This window comes from Microcebus murinus, chromosome 9 (assembly GCF_040939455.1).
Source record: "Microcebus murinus isolate Inina chromosome 9, M.murinus_Inina_mat1.0, whole genome shotgun sequence".
NCBI classification, from domain to species: domain Eukaryota; kingdom Metazoa; phylum Chordata; class Mammalia; order Primates; family Cheirogaleidae; genus Microcebus; species Microcebus murinus.
Genome location: NC_134112.1, coordinates 48,739,639 through 48,746,362, shown reverse-complemented (window position 1 = coordinate 48,746,362; position 6,724 = coordinate 48,739,639).

Here is a 6,724-nt window from a genome sequence, read left to right as displayed (position 1 = left end):
AAATTTCTATCTACTAACAACACTCCATTCATTTACAGGAAGTTAAAGCATATTAAAACAATTTCACTGGTGTATCAGCCAGGGTTCTCCAGAGAAACCAAACTAATAGGAAATATGCAGAGAGAGGAGAAAGAGAGAGAGAGAAAAATTTATTTTAAGGAATTGGCTCACAAGTTTGTGTGGGCTGGCCAGTTAGCTGGTTATTCAGGCAAGAGTTGATACTGGAGTCTTGAGTTCCAAATCTGTAGCTCAGGCAGGCAGGCAGGAAATTGAGGCACGATTCCTGTGCTATATTCTTGAGGCGCAATTCCTGTTTCTTCAGAAAACCTCAGTTTTTATTCTTAAGGCCTTCAACTAATTAAATGAGACACACTCGTATTAACAAAATTAATCTCTTTTACTTAAAGTCAACTAATCGTAGATGTTAATTTCATCTACAAAATACCTTCACAGCAACATCCAGACTAGTTTTGACCATACAACTGGGCACCATAGCCTAAGCAAGTTGACACATAAAATTTAACCATCAAAAAATAAATAAATAAATAACCATCACAACTGAGTTCCTTGTTTTTAAACTTAGAGGAAGTCTTTACTGATTTCTTTGTTCTGACATGCCTGCTATGAACTCATCCTTGATAAAAGATATAGGCCATTTGAAAATAAGTCAATTTGCTTATATATTTATTTAGTCAACAAATACTGGTTAAGCACTCCTACTGCCAACACTATCTAGGTACTAGGAATATAGAAATGAAGAAGAGAGATAAGGCCCTTGACATCACAGGCCTTATAGTCACCTTGTTTAGAGCACTTATTACAACTGAACATTATATTGTTTATCTACTAGCTTGTTTATCTACTTCCACAATAATATTTTCAACAAGCTGGGAGCATTTTCTGTTTTATCATTGTTTTATGCCCAGCACACATAACAAGTCCAAGTAAATAACAGGTAACCAAGACATGTTCTGAGTGAATTAATAAATAGTCCAGTATAGCCTTTTCATCTTGAAGATGATAAAATAAAGACCCATGGAGGATGACTTACTAAAAGTCATATAATTCAGTTATTCTACCAGGAATACAATACAAATACCCAGGTTCATATATCTTCTGATAAACAAATATAAAAGACAAATTCAACAAACATTTATGAAAACTGTGTTAATTTATAAAAATAACAGTCCCAACAAAGAGCAAGTATACTCATGAATTAGTCCAAGAGTATCATTCATTCTTTATCATCTTCCTTCTCCTGTAAAATAATGTCAGTTTGGCTACCTTCTTCGATCTTAAATTAAAAAACAGCCTGGAGTTTCAGACCAAAGTTATGACTAGAGCTATAGTGACAACTGCAAAAGAATTAGCATTAAGAGTTTCAGAGTCCTAAAATAAATTATCAACCCATACTGCCTGGTTTTGATATACATAGTAGAGTATTTGAATTAAATTTTAATAGCTTTACAATATATCTCAGGGTTCCTCCAAAAGTAACCTTGCTTTTCTATTAGAAATTCATTTTACATGGTTGAAATGGAACCAGTTCTATTACCTTCATGCAGGAAGCAGAACATACCCAGAGTAAGTCACTCAGAGCATTCTATTCCTCAGAAATTAGTTCATGGGAGGCACATGGCCTGAGAAGGACCAATCAGAGGCCATGTATGAGAGAAAGGCTCATTCTTCCTCTGAGGCCACTAAGTGTAAAACCCCCAAAACTTGAAGCTGCTGGCAACAATCTTTTCAATTATGTGCACCACACCAGCCTATAATGAAGTCAAGTAAGTAGAGAGAAAACTGAAAGATGAAGAAATAAAAAGATAGAAAATGAATGACATAACATATAGGTTAGATCCAGTTGTGCCTGAATTTGGAGTTTTAAATTACTTGAGCCAGTAAATATACGAATATTTTTATTAAGAACATTTAATAAGGAGAGGCATAATAAATATAGTTCTACATGTATAAGCTCTATGAATCCAGGGATTTTTGCATATTTTGTTCCCTGCTATATCATCTGCATCTAGAATGGTACCTTAAAATCTGGAAGGCATTCAGTAAATATTTAAAATAATCAACCCAGTGTTCACGGTGTCAGCAGCACTGTGGTTAAAAACCTGTAAAGAAAGTCAAGCCAGGATTTCTGCTAATGATGTAAATTACAAAGCCAAAAAGAGTTACCATGCATGATGATATCTATTAATATTATAATATATATGATTAATATGATGAAAATCATATGAAAATATGATTAATACTATTTCATTAATATTAATAATGCAAGAGATAGTCATTATTATCCTTATTTTACAAATGAGGAAATTGAGCTCAGAGAGGTTAATTAATTTGCCCAGGGTCATCCAGTAAATGATGGGACTGGGATTGAAGCCCAGGTAATCTGACTCTAAGATCTATATATGTTTCATTCATTAATTACAATATTATACTGTTTTAATTTTTAAAAATTTTTGCCAATGTCATTAGTCATTGACACAACAGGACAAATTTAACACAAATTTTTTTAATAAGAATTACAAAAACCTATAATGTCAAAAAACTTTTACCAAATCAAGTAGCAAGGAAAGAAGGCTGTAAAATAGAACACAAGATTCACCACTTCTTATTTAGGCCTCTGTGTCATATTTCAAAACATCTTCTAAACACAAGAATACACTGAAAGATAAATTATATACCAAGAATGTTCTTGAGTACTCATGGAAGATTAGATTTAGAACATCACTTAAAAATAGTAAAACATTAGTTAATAACTAGCAGGTAGTTCTTTTCCCAGGGCTGCACTTAAATATGTGAATGTTTAAAGGACACATGGTTTAAAGGCTTTTAATGTGATTGTGTACAATTTGCCATCACTCACATCATATAAATATTTGTTTCTATCACTTTTGAAATTGAGAAAAATTGTTTTGTTTTCAGAACAACTATGATAGCCTTTTAGTATCAAATCTTCCCAGTTTTCCTCCTAAAAATCTAAAAGAATAATGAGTGAGAAAAAAATAGCACATTTTTAGTAAAATAGGAGATAGAGAAAATCCAGAATTTATTTAGTATCTGGAAGCATGACCAATGACTCCTCAAAATTGCAGAGTTGGCTGGGGGACTTGAGAGAGAACTACCAGAAAATACAGGAAGAGGGAGAAGGATGTATGGAGTTAGAGAGACTGATGGAAAATCAGAGTTGCAGAAGGCATTTGAAGATCCAAAAAATCACCGGCAAATATTCACCCCTGGATAGACACAGGTGCTCACATGAATGGGAAATGCTGTGGGAAGGTCAGAAAACAAATGGCAAAACTAAGAAATAGAATATCAATATCTAGATTCTGGGTGAGTACTACTTAAGACAGATTAAACCCAAACAAAATATGAGGAAGTAGCAAAGTGGCTGTAGACAAAATTTGAAATACCAAAGTCTTAGGTCAGGAAGATTTTAGAAATTTACCCCAAATAACCCTTTCAGGAAAGAGAGATATAGTAAGAGAAAACTTCTAGAGCAGCCCCCTGAACAAACAGAACAGTATGGCTGTGACAGTGAGAGTAAAGAGATGAAAAAACTTGAAAGGTGCTACCAAACCATTTGTAAAGTCACTTTGTAAGTCAAAGGCTAAAAGGGAATGTAGGAAGTACAAAACTGAAGGTAGGAGCCTTGCTAAACCATACCGGGCTGTGAGGGCCAGAAAATGGCTACCCAGAAGGAAAGGCTATATTGTCAACACCTGACTCTAGCTACAGAGGAGGGATGTTTTGAATCATGAAACCTGGAAAGCTCTTTTCCACCCAATCCAACTTGACCCTAAAATCATCTCCCATTACTAGTTCAGGAAAATTCATTTGATTTAAAATGCATAGCAAAAACAAATGTAGTCTGTTTCTATACAAGCAAAGAATTAAAATAATAGCCAAAATTTTCAATGAGCAATGAAAACTCATCAGAAAAAAACATTTTTTGAAGTAAATTAAAGTTTTAACATGGCGTTCCCAATTAAACTTTTTTAAAACCTTCAGGAAAGAATAGCAGTTATGAAAAAAACACAAAACAGAAATAGAGGGACTTATACAAAAGAGGACCAGAAACAGGAGAATGTGCCGAATTCAAGAAAGAAATTGGAAAAAAAAAGACTAGCTAATTTTAGAAATTTATATGGACAAATTTATATGGACTACACTAGACAATAGACACTATAGGAAAATCAGTAATTGATAAAGTTTAAAAAAAGAAATGTGAATAAAATGAAACAGATGCTAGAAAAAAGAAGAAAGGTTTGGAGAGAAATGGATAGACATAGAAGAGACGCAAATAAAATCCAGTATGTGTTTGAATCACTGAAAATAAAAATAATAATAATAGTGGAACAAAAAAGTATTTGAAACTTTAATTAAGAAAATTATCTTCCACTCCGGTGCATGTGGCTAGAAAAAAAAAAAAAAAAGAAGAAAATTATCTGTGACAGTTTTCAAAATGAGACATAAAATAAAGAATATATATTCTGAAATGGTATACTATATACCTGGGAAAACACCCAGGTTAACACCAAGATAATTCCCAGCAAAATTATTAGAAATCTAACATAAATAAAAATAAATAATTTGGGCATTCAGGCAAATACATCAAGACACTATTAAATGATAGAAAAAGAAAGTGGCATCAAACCTCTCACTATAACACCACCAGAAAATAGTGAAAAAACACCTACAAGTTACTAAAAAAAGAAAAAAGAAAGAAAGAGTGGGGCAATAATTTTATTTCCATTTAAGCTCCTTTAAGTATAAAGACTATGTTCTTCTAAGCATTAAAGAACCCAGGATATATTTCTCCATTTGCCCTTTCTGGAGAATCTTTTATGGAATGAGCTAAAGAAAATTAAGAAATTATTGGAGAAATTTTGCTGAAAGGAAAGATGGTGCACAATAACTACATTGAACAATAAAATTGAAACTAAAAGATGGACAGTGGGATTAAAGAATAGCATACAAATATTAATATGCTCTAGAAATATAAAAATAGCACAAAATAACAATTCTATGAAAAGAGGGAGAGAAGGAAAACAAAATAAATTCCTGAATTGTCTCACAAATCATGGCTTGGAATAAAATACTATTTAAACTCACAAAGCTTTAGCATATTTAAAAGAACAAAAATCAACACTAAATTAAAGCCACTGGCTAAAATTAGATAACAGGAGGAAGGGGAAAAGAAAGGAAAAGTTTCCAGTCTAAATTTATTGTTGACCATAGCCAATGTAAGTAAGAGGGCATTACTTGTATTATTTAAAGACATTAATGTTACCACTAGAACAAAAATACAAACTTTCTTAAATTTCCAAGAATTCCAAAAATAGAAAGAAGAAAAAGAAAAGCAGATAGCGTTGTGATTGTTAAAGCCCTCTATCTTCCTATATGTATTTGCATTTACATTATTTACTAACATATATAATATAGATTATAGGCCTAAAACCAAATTTATCAGTCATATTAATAAATGTAAATGTGAGTAACTCATCTAATAAATAAAAAGATGTTCATATTAGCACTCAAAGTAAAAGACAACTTTATGATGTATGCAAAAGAACTACCTAAAACAAAATGATTTATGAGGGTTAAAACTAAAGGATGGGTAGAAGGTTGCAAATAGACTGTTATGGGCTGAATTGTGTTATACCCCAAATTTGTATGTTAAAGTTCTAACTCCCAGAAACTCAGAATGTGACTGTATTTAGAGATAGTGCTTTTAAAGTGGGAATTAAGATAAAATGACATCATCAGGGTAGCCCCTAATTCAATATAACTGATGTCCTTATAAGAAAGGTAAATTAGCACACACATGCACAGAGGGAAGACCATGTGAAGACACAGGGAAAAGACAGCCATCTCCAAGCCAAGGAGACAGACCTCAGAAGAAACCAACTCTGCCAACACCTTCATCTTGGACTTCTAGCCTCCAGGATTATGAGAAAAATAATTTCTACTGTTTAAGCCATACCGTCTGTAGTATTTGTTACAGCAGACCTAGAAAATTAATACAGAGACCATTGCAGTGACACTCACAATGAGAATAAGCCAGATAAACCACAATTTTTATTGTAATTATTTTTAAAAATCATCAGAGAGCTGAGGATCCAGAGATCTGAAACAATAAATTTTTCTTCTTAGGAGAGAAGAGATTCATATCTTTGTTCTTCCTTGGTGAATCTGTGAGATGAAGAAGAAATCCACTCAAGGTAGAATAAGAAAAGAGCCTAATTTTTATCAAACTTTTGAAGAGTAAGTATGGGCTAGTATGATGAGTTAGAATCACTAAGAACACCAAACACAGCGTGAATGTGCCCCACCAGCCTCCTCACCTAACAGATCTTTCTGAGTATACAGAATAAAAGCCTGTAGGAAGAACAGCAAAGCTGAGAGAGATTTCCCTTAAGGAGTACCAGAAATCTCCAAGAGCAAAGCAGCAGGCTACAAAAGGCTGTAAGATTATAATTGCTGAATGAAATCCTTACAAGGCACTCCAAAGGATGGGAGAGGGACAGTAGACAGGAATGGTGTCTACACACTAAAGGTGTGGAATATAGAAATTAAGAGAAAAGACAACTCCTTGGTAACCAAAAAAACTAGCATCCATGGAGTAAGACTACACTTCAGAAAGTTGATGACTGGGCTGAATAACATAAATAGAATGCCCTGTAGAAGGAAAAATCCTGAACCCACC